Source organism: Ptychodera flava, unplaced genomic scaffold (assembly GCF_041260155.1).
Source record: "Ptychodera flava strain L36383 unplaced genomic scaffold, AS_Pfla_20210202 Scaffold_29__1_contigs__length_4469600_pilon, whole genome shotgun sequence".
Taxonomy (NCBI): domain Eukaryota; kingdom Metazoa; phylum Hemichordata; class Enteropneusta; family Ptychoderidae; genus Ptychodera; species Ptychodera flava.
In genome coordinates, this window is record NW_027248351.1 from 1,313,328 (window position 1) to 1,324,177 (window position 10,850).

General features: G+C 36.0%; 1 long non-coding RNA gene across 1 annotated transcript; it reads right to left on the bottom strand.

Moving 5' to 3' along the window:
* Positions 1–7,085: 7,085 nt before the first annotated feature.
* Positions 7,086–10,343, bottom strand: LOC139127213 (uncharacterized). The gene is made up of 3 exons (XR_011550961.1): positions 10,211–10,343; positions 9,072–9,713; positions 7,086–7,379 (listed from the first exon to the last, which is right to left on the bottom strand). It is a non-coding gene; the product is annotated as an uncharacterized lncRNA (long non-coding RNA).
* Positions 10,344–10,850: the final 507 nt, after the last annotated feature.

Genomic DNA, 10,850 nt, shown 5'->3' on the forward strand with positions numbered 1-10,850 from the left:
ACTATCTGAAGTGAAATATTTCGGAATCATTCATCGGTATTATTATTTATTTGTTTATTTATTTATTTATTTATTTATTTATTAAAAGCTCACTACACTATCTCTCATTGCTCTGAAAAAAGTAATCCGCTACGCTATTGTGACAAGGTTAACGGAACAAGTTGGATAAATCATTTGTGGATATTGAAAAATTCGAAAGAATTATCGCATGTTTTCGAAACCAGCAACACAGCATGTTTAGTTCAATCCACACATTTGATTTCTACACTGTATACCACAATCCCGCACAACAAGCTTAAAACTAGGTTGTCATCATTGGTTAAACAAGCCTTCCTTCACAAGAATGGCAGTCACAGGTTACATGTTTGAATACGTTGTTATCAATCACAACTCAGGTTATTTTAGTAACAACAGTGATGCCAAATGCAAATACACCGACACCGAAGTAATTAAGATGGTACACTTCCTTATTGACAACATATGTAACACATTTGCTGGAATGACATTCAGGCAAACTATTGTGTCCTAACTTTCGAAAGTCTCCTATATCTGGCCAGATCGATGTTCATTTCTTGAAAATAAAATTGTTGCTGTGCCAACGCCGTATCAGGATCCTGTTACAGTATTATTTTTTCTTTCAGAGGCGTTCTTCAGAAAAGTTCTTACATTTGTTTCCTATTATTAATACAGTAAATTTTCGATCAAATTCGAACTCACAACGTACGGCAACCAATCACCTCGTCATTTATAACAAAATATCATAGATCTAATTTAAGTGATAATGGAACATTAGTTATGATCATACTAGTGCCAGGCGACTCCAGAAGAAATTGGATACAAACGGTTGATTAATCAACCACTCAATGATCGACTTCCTGATCAATTAATGAGATATTTATTATAGGGCCAACAGAGACAAGAGACCATGGCTATTAACTGCTCTGGATTCAACTTGCTTTTAGACATTATTCGGTATAAAAGTTCCATGTCTTGCATCGGAGTGTAGACTGCCGGAAGTCATCGAGATATATCGATAGATCATTGCCTCTCAGCCCATAAGATACGACCCTTTTTTTTCTTGTGTCTCAAAGTTACACACTGCACAACGTTTCACACAGAAATTCCTGCCGGTGTTGAAGAGATGCTTAACCAAAATTACAAGTCTTTTTTTTATCCTATCTTAATAACATTTTCAAAATCTTTTGAGTAAATTCTCGAATCGTGCGGTGCTCGACGAACTTCCCTCAAACGCCTTAATTGTATTTTTTCTGGTAAAATATGTATAATAATGTTATTTCCCAAAAAAAACGGCATTTATATCCGACTACATCGTGCAGTGGAAGTATTTGTCCAAGACACGCCCGTGTTACCGCAGTTACATGCTTGAGGTAATATGCACCCCGAAAGTGAAAGACTTAAACTTTTGCTCTAGCTTTTCTCATGGAAACTTTAAATAGTTCTCTTGCCAAATTAAATTTAAGTGAGGAATAACCGTGCAAATGTTGGTACAAGAGAAAAAAAGTTACCTAACATAATTTGAAATTCAAAATGACCGTTATCTGTGTGTTGACTGCATGGCGAAAAATAAAATCTTCGAATTTCGGAAAAGAAAAACAGTCAAAATTTTTCTTACCCCGAGATCTTGAAAACGAACCCAAACAAAAAGTACACCAGAAAGAATTGTACAAAATCGAGAGTCCTAATATCTTTCCTCAAGGCGAATTCTACCTTAATGGACTGAGTATTGTAAACAATTCAGTAAACTCGATCGTGTGGAATGAACTTTCTGAACATGTGTATATTTTATATAGAGAGCTAAACTAAAGGGATAGTGTGGGACTGACTTGTTGATGGAATATCAAGAAGAGACACACAGTTGTGAAAAAAGGGTTTTCTGAGTGAATGAAATAACACTGTCCTCGCCCCGTACATGTACGTATGGTGAGCAGGAGGAATAACAACAACTTAATTAGTTCATAGTATTAGTTGATGGAAATTGCAGCTGAATGCCGTTCATTAAATAGGGTCAAATTAGGACAGAAGAATCCCGCACTGCTTCAAATGCTTGTTATTGTTACTACCACAGAGGTAGATTACTCTCACTTCATCAGACAAACATATGTGAATGCATGGTTTTCAATCGTTTATCATTTTATGTGCCTACATGACATAGCACAATTATCTGCGTAGTTTTAGAAAATAAGTTTCCACGAATAAGAAAAGGTCGATACTGAGCCCTTGAAGCCAAAACAGAGGGTGAAGCGCTGGTCAATATAATTTCACTGCCCGTCGCTGTCGGCTCCTATCGATGCCCGTCAGAATATTAGCCTACTAATCACTGTAAACAGACAACTACTCTTTATAAAAACCTACAAATTAATAGTCCAAGTCTCTAAAATGTTGATTTTCGAACAAGCAGTAATGTTGATCGTGTGATTGTACAATCCGGGTGTACACTGCTCAGCCACGTCTGTCTGTCACTCACGAAACTAGCCCCTCATTATGATTTACTTGAACAAGTCGATATCCCAATACCAAAGACCACTGCTACTTATGAAAACCAAAAAAATAATGGCCCAAGATTCCACCAATATTTATTTTCGAACCAGTGGCAACTTATTCAAAATTTCCGTAAAAAGTCGATGAAAATAGGCCTCTCCCCTGAAACCGGGGTTTAATTTTGGGGAGGGATTGGGAAGAACACAACTAAGCACTTGTAAAATTATTCTGATATGAGTGTTTGGGACACAGAATTTGTTTGCCAGGAATGTGTTTTTTTGTCATATGGTGTCATATGGCTTGGTACAGAGATGACGCAAATTACTGCCATAGGCCAATGAATGTATGTCTTGAGGCAGGTGTAGCAATTGAAGTGTAAGGTTAAATTTTCTTTTATTTTGGTATTTGAGTCAGATTCACCAGTACTTTCATTGGTGTTAAATTTGTGCACTTTTGTCAATTTAAGGTTCACTATATTGGCACAAGATCACTAATTCACTTCCGGGTTCGTTACCCATTCACTTCCGGGTTGGTTACCCACGAAGATAGTTCGGAAGAAAAATAGTGCAGACCTTAAAGTTTTGATACCTGCATGGATGCTTGTTTAGTTTGAACTTTAATGTCAAGAATTTTTGTAAAGATATTTTTCTGCCTGACTCAAAATGCAGACTGTTGTGAATAATGGCTGAAGCATTCGGTGGTAATATGAGGAGTTCTGGGGGCCATAGAAATCATAACAATAAGCCTGAATTTTGTCAAAAACACCACTGAGGGCGCTATTTTCATCCCTATCTCAAATTTCCGTGGACTTGCCCACACGAAAAATTCATCAGTAGTCAAGCTGACATTGACCTAACACCTGTTAAGAGGATTCGTGCCGCTGAATGTTTTTAAATAGGAAAATCGAGCTCAACGCTACTGTGGTGGCCTATGGGAAATGAATTAGTGGTCTTGTGCCATATGCACGACAGTTTTTTCCCATTTTCTATTTTTTATGCCTTATATATATATTAACGATATTTTGTATCAGCGACAAGGTGGATAATTACACTAACTGGCCAACAAAAGATAAATTTTATAAATGGCATGTTATAAAATAATAATTTGCACGTTTTGTATTTGTTTATTTACGAGTACTCAAAAAACATGCCGGCGCCCATGAAAGTAGGGTACACTTCCGGTTACTCACATAGTATATTATGATCTGCGCATGCGTAGTCAGTAAGCCGCTGGCGCGACTATTACAGGCAGAACGACATGCATGCCTTACAAGCTCAGTCTCACCTCTTTGAATGATGTGTACTTGTCTGTAGGTGTGACATTACTTTTTCGTTGGGCGGTACACTTGCACAGAATAATGAGTATTGCAGACCTATCGGGAACCTTGTTATAACATTTTACTATTGCCACGCTATTTTATTGCTGAAACCTTATTAGTGTAGGACAAGATTTAAACGAACATTTCATTGTATGATGCATATATAATATTTTATTCTATATATTTATATATTAGTGCAATTTTACATTTACATTTTATCGAAAACGTTGACAAAACAAGAACATTAACAGATGACCCATGATACAATCAAAGACTCTTGATTTGTATTCTTGATTTGGTAAGAGTGTGACTGAGAATTGAAATCGTTTAGGGAAATTTGAGGAAATGTTTTAGTCTCTCACTTTCGAGGCGCATACTGCCTTAATTGTCGAGAAAAAGTAAAGCGACTAGGGCCAGTCTTGTCTCTAGCCTTATACTCAGCTATTGCATGAATAGAGGTAGCCTTTATTGTTTGGCTGCGATTTTGACGGCGTGGTCCATGTCGGTTTCTGAATGTTACGAGGGAGATACAGTCCGTTGTATGCACTGTGCAGCATGCAGGCAGGTAAAATCCGACTGAAATCCATAAACTACGTAACAGACACTTCGCACAGTAGATATACTCATATTTTGTAAAGTTAGATGGTGCCATCGCACCCCGAATAAATATTTGTCCATAAAAAGCATTTCCCGTGCATGTATCTTTGTGTATATCACTTTGAAATATGTAAAAAAAAAAACCTGCGCTACGTAGAAAAAAATACAAGTAAATACTATTTATTCGCCCTACTTAAGTCATTTACCACGTTCTAGATTTATTCAGCTTACACTAGTATAATAGGCGTTAATATGATATTGATTATCGTATTATTAAAAAGCACACGTCATCACAAATATTGGTGAACATATTTAAGAAATGATCTGATTCTGAAATTGGCAAGTTAATGAACAAAACATTCTTTGTGCATAAATATTTTTTTCACCCTGTGATGGTTCACTAGTTAACTGAGAAGAAACAAATCAAGTGTTAATTATGGCAAATTAGACGAGCATCGGATCGACTTCAGACACAGAATAAAAGTGAAAACGTGAATATAAATGAGAATTATCTTTTACTTTGTTTTCATAATTGAATTTGTATTTACAAAACAAACAGGGGAGCTGAGGCCTTCAATGACATAATATTGTAACAGGACGAGTAAAGTGAAAAGCATATACTTAGTATATGCTTTTCACTTTAACTATTTTAAACAAGAATAGATATTTAGTGGTATCAAGATACAGCGGGCCAGAATACCCGTAAGTTTTGCTTAAAGATTGAGTCGATGGCAATTCTGTACAGAGTTCAATGAATGTATAAGAATCTGGCGAATATAAACGGAACATGGAACGAAACTCGGTCAAAGCAAGTTCATAAGGTTTAATGACGACAATGCAGAAAAGTAAAACACATGAAGAGCGCATCCTTTCACTAGAAGTGCCTACACATGCATCGTTTTGCATAAAAGAATGAAAGTGACACATCTGAGCTATACATAGACAATGTCTGAGGATGATGACAATAATCACAATCATGATACCTAAATCGATATGACTGGCCACAACATAATTACAAATATTTTTAATCTTCTAATATATTGCACAGCATATATATACCGGAAGAAGTGCAAGGTTTTCGAAAAAAATGCTTTCTTATCCTGTTCCCAGAAACCTTCCACGAGTTGCGTACCTTAATATAAGTGTTATTATTCTTCCCTTTGTTTGCTGACTTATGCAACTGCGTCCATTCGCTTATAAGCTAGCATATATATTTACTCTTCCTCTCCGCTTTATAGCGTATATCTTGACATCATTTTCAATTACATAAATGACTCTTCTATATTATTGTATTCTCATTCTTTTTAGCTCTCTTGTTTACACAAGTGAGCTTATGTCATAGCGATGTCTGTCTGTCTGTCCGTGTGTGTATGTGTGTCTGTCTGTCTTTCTGTCTGTTTACACGATATCTCAAAAAACGCCAGAGCGGAATAAAGTCAGATTTAGTAGACAGGAATCATATGCTAATTCAAGAACTGATCAGATTTTGCTTAGTGTTGCTTGCATATTAATGAATTAATGAAATATCATTTTTTTCATATCATAGTTTCCTATGGAGACAGTAATGACAGTGTCGACATAAATCAAGGAATACTGCACAAAATTTTTCACAAATTACAATCTCACAACATTATGATGATACTGAGAGTGTAATGTCGATTATCTTCTCATTTGCATATTTAATGAATTTTTGTAATTATCGATATAACTCTGAAATTCTTACACTAAATTTGATGATACCTGCAACAAATATTGTCCTGATATATCTGATTGTACTGAGAAGCATTGAGTAGTGTCAAGTAAATTAAGGGTTCATTTTCATATTGAATGAACTTTGTAATTAGTGATATTATTCCAAAATTACAGCATTAAATTTGATGGCACGTGCTACAGATATTGATCTGATAGATATCTAATTGTCCCATGAAGCATTGAGGTGTATCAATTCAATAAACAGCTCATTTGCATAATAAGTAAAGTTTTGTAATTGGTGATTGAACTCAGAGAGTACTTTGCGAAAGTTAATTAAACCTGAAAAGCTGCTACATATAATTATCTGCCAGATATCTGTAAACCATACTACTATGTAGTGAACCTGTTGTAAACCACGTGAACTCATTCAGTTCACATCTGGTTCTTTATTCATATATAACCGAAAGTTTATTCATTCACTGCATCATTATTTCATCGGCGTTGACAAAATTTTGAACAAATTGAAATCTGGGTATTAATGAAAATGAACATATGACACGACAAAGCCATTCTGCTCTTACTGTTCCATTGCTTAATAGATTTGACGATATTTCTACGAATGTCTTGTAACTATTGGTCGTTCAAGTAGAATTGAACAAAGCTTGCGATTCTGGGATACATAAAAAGAGATTTTAAAAACAGCCTAGCAAGGTGTGTCATAAATGCGGATTTCCACAAATGTGATAAAAACCAAATTAAAAAACTAGAATTGCATTAAATGATTTTTAAACTGACCTAGTACCTACAGAAGGTCGATGTTTTCGATTAACGTACGCGAAACTCTTATACTCTCATAATCATACGATTTCACAAAGATTTCTCACACAGCGATAAGTTGCATCTTTGAGACAGTCAAGGGTGTCATTTATGATGACATATTCTGATCAACAGTTTATGCTATATTGTAAACGTTGCAGCGATTCAATCATTTGACCACAATTTTTCCTTACATTATACCGCTTTATAAATACATTTTCACAAACATAGCTTGCCGCTTGGTATGTTTGACCCTACATTATACATGTTTGAGAGAGCAAAACTAGTCAATCAAGACTAGGCACAGTGAATGTGCCATCGATGGAACGGGTAATATGTAGTGTACTATGATTTCTGCAACATGCTAACGTAAAGGCCAACACTAATGATAGAACTCCTGCTAAGCCGCCTATCAGAGCGTACTGTCCTGGTTTACCAAACGAGTTGTTTTCTCCATCTGTCAAAAAGAACAAAATGCAGAGAATAATTGTTTATTATTTATTATGACGGAGAAGTACATCAACATTTTAAAGTTTTGTGGGTTTGTTTTATTTGTAGAGAAACTGTATCTAAAAATCACAAATTAAGAAACGAGTCCAAAAAAGCACTTTTAAATCTGGTACGGCCAACTAACGGCATAAACCTCTTCTAATAAAGTTCAGATAAATCGTGTCATCAAAGCTGCTAGGAATATTCTAGGCGTACCATTGTATAGTTTTGATGACTTGTATATGAAATCAGTGAAAAACAAATCTACAACTATATTGTCTGACAAAACGCATCCACTGAACAGTAATGTCATTAAAATGAGGTCTGGTACCAGATACTATTCAATCAGGTGCCGCACAAACAGGTTTAGAAATACTTTTGTACCCTCAGCAGTGAGGATTCTAAACCAGTTTACTAACAGGTGAAAGACTCATCGATGGCTACTGTCAGTATTATTTTAAATTGTACTGCTGTTGATCGACAAGTGCTTTGTCTATTATGATCTCTTAATATTTTATCCATAGTGGAATATTAGTTTTTAGACTGTGTACACCACAACACATTACCCTTTTTCTATTGGATTAATAAAGGATAAAATAATAATAATAATAAAAATAATAATTATATATATATATATATATATATATATATATATATATATATATATATATATATATGTAAGATATAGGTGAGGTAAGTCAATAGCCTGGCAAATGGAAGGTGTACACAATCGTTCAAATATGGTAGATTGTATCCAGTTAAAGCTCGTACTTGCTCTCATAAGCAGACTAAATTACGTGATGAGTCATAGCCATACCGGTAGGTTGCAGCCACTACAACACCATCATTATGCACAATGCATTACATTCCGACTACACACGCATTACAAAAACTATACCAAATGAAGCTTAACATGGCGGTAAAATTACCAAAGTGCATCTCGACATTCGTCTACAGATGTTAAACTCTCTCTCTCTCTCTCTCTCTCTCTCTCTCTCTCTCTCTCTCTCTCTCTCTCTCTCTCTCTCTCTCTCTCTCTCTCTCTCTCTCTCCTTCACGTAAGGTAAACTTGAACTACAATCGAGGCATAACTAGGTATCATAATGTCTGGTCAAGTTTGACTGATAGAGCTGAGAGCTAGCAAATTGAAAATGATTCTGATTTGGGGTATATTTTGTTGGATGACTCGGAAGTTTTTTAAAGGGACATAAGCTGTAACTTGTGGCAAGTTTTTCAGTATTCTGCTTCTGTACATTAGCTACCGTGTGTGGCCTAATCCGTTTGTTAGGTTAAAATTTCCAGTTATCTTTTTGTCAACAAAGCTCGTGTGTCTGTAGTAATCATTGTTTTTTGTTTACAAATGAATTTAAGTCCGGACTTTAACACAATTTTCAACAATAACAATGTAGATTATACTGAGTATAATCTACATTGTTATTGTTGAAAATTGTGTTAAAGTCCGGACTTTATGGTTGTGTTGATATGCTAAACATTTGGCATTAAATTACAATTCAGGGATTCAATGCAGAAAGTGTAAGGAAATCACAAAATAAAAGTTCTGAAAAATAGCCAAAAGATACAGCTTATGGAGCTTGAAGCATCACTTATACCAAATGGTAAAACCTACTGTGCGATTTTGAATGAAAAGTGCTCGACAAACCTCCGGCATTGGATAGAGGAAATTTCGATAGAATTCCGGCGTCAAATGTACTTTCTGCATTCCTCTTCGTCTTCGTCGTTGACGTAAGCTCAAGTACTCTTGTTCTAGTGATGTCGTCCGAATTGACTGTTGTAGTTGTGTCGTCCAAATTAACTGTTCTCGTGGTGCCTTCTGAACCAACTGCAGTGCTGTCATCTGATTTAACCATCTCAATACTGTTCGTTTGGACCAGTGATGTATTTCCTTCAGGTTCTGTCTTCTCTGTTGAAGAGTATGTCATATTGACATCTCTTTGGCATCCCTGGGTATCAGCATGCACTAAGTCGTGTACAACTGAACTCAATGAAGGCATTTGAGGTTCATACGATGAGTCTGAAAATACGCGATTTGTGGTTGTTACGATGTACTTCTTAATTTCATAAGACTAACACTAAAATACACATGTCCGCTCTTTCCATTTGTCATCGATTGCTTTATAGCGAAATTAACATGTCAGTTCCTGTGTGTTAGAAGCAACTAAAACATCTAAACAATGCTTGTGAGTCAGAAACAGCTAATTTTTAAGTTGATCACTTACTGAACTGACATATAAAAAATGCTCGGTATCCACAGTAGATATCATGGAACTCATATGGCGTAACCCTGCTAGACAGAAATCAGTAATATATAGTATTACTAGGTTGTAGATTGTCTAAGAGTCCAATTTCTGGCAATGCCCTGATAAGGCGACATGAGTTATATGCAAAACTGATAGGCTATTTGATAAGTTATATTGTTGACTACAGGGTCAAGTCACCATCTGTATTACGGTTATGTTTATTTCATGTGAGACATCTCATACGTTGTTATGATCATTGAAACATGATTATCAACCACAAGGGGTCCACTCACACCTGCTAATGATATAATATTTTGTATCTAATTTTTAATTGCATCATCAAAGCATATGATTTTATATCGACAAGTAGGGAGGCAGTAGAGACCTGGCGAGGAAAATTGGCATGTTTCAGTGAGCAGACCTACAGAATAGTAGCCCACACAGAACAAATCTAAGCGCAATAATGTCAAGAGATTGAATTGACATTTGAAATAGAAATTGTTTTAGCAATTGTTAAAACAAGGGTTGATGGACAACTCACCAGGTGGTCCTTATGCATCGTGCGCCTTTCTCACCGTGCTTTGGATGTCCACTTTCCCATGGTAGGTATTTCATGGTGTTCCATCATAGTGAGTCCAAGAACTCTCCGAGTACGGACGAACCCCATCGATCCATGTCATTGAAAGACGTTTGAGATCGTCTTGATTGATGTTAGCACAAGATAGAATAGAACACTTCGTGGTAATTATTAGTATACATGAAGATAATCGATATAACAGTAAGGCTGAGCAGCTGCCCAGAGAAGGATTGGAAATGTAATTTCAATTGGAAGTTGCAGGTCACTGTTTATACTACATGAATGTTTTCGTTAAAATATGTAAAAAGATATTCAGTCTCTCTCCTCATGTGTTTATGGCCTTACTAGCTATGCGTACGCTAGCTCATACACCAGCTCACAGGTGTCTGGAATTGTCAGGGTAGTATACTGGCATTTCCAGATATCTATTCTATATGCCAGCTAGCTGAAACCAGCTAGTATACTTTCCGCTATGGCGGTGATCCCTGACGCAAGTCTTTACAGCTGCTGTCAAGCGATTGACTTTATCGCTTGCAAATTTTTTTATCAAAGTAATTAAAATTGCACTTGCCGTGACATGCAATGACGCTCATAGAATTACTTT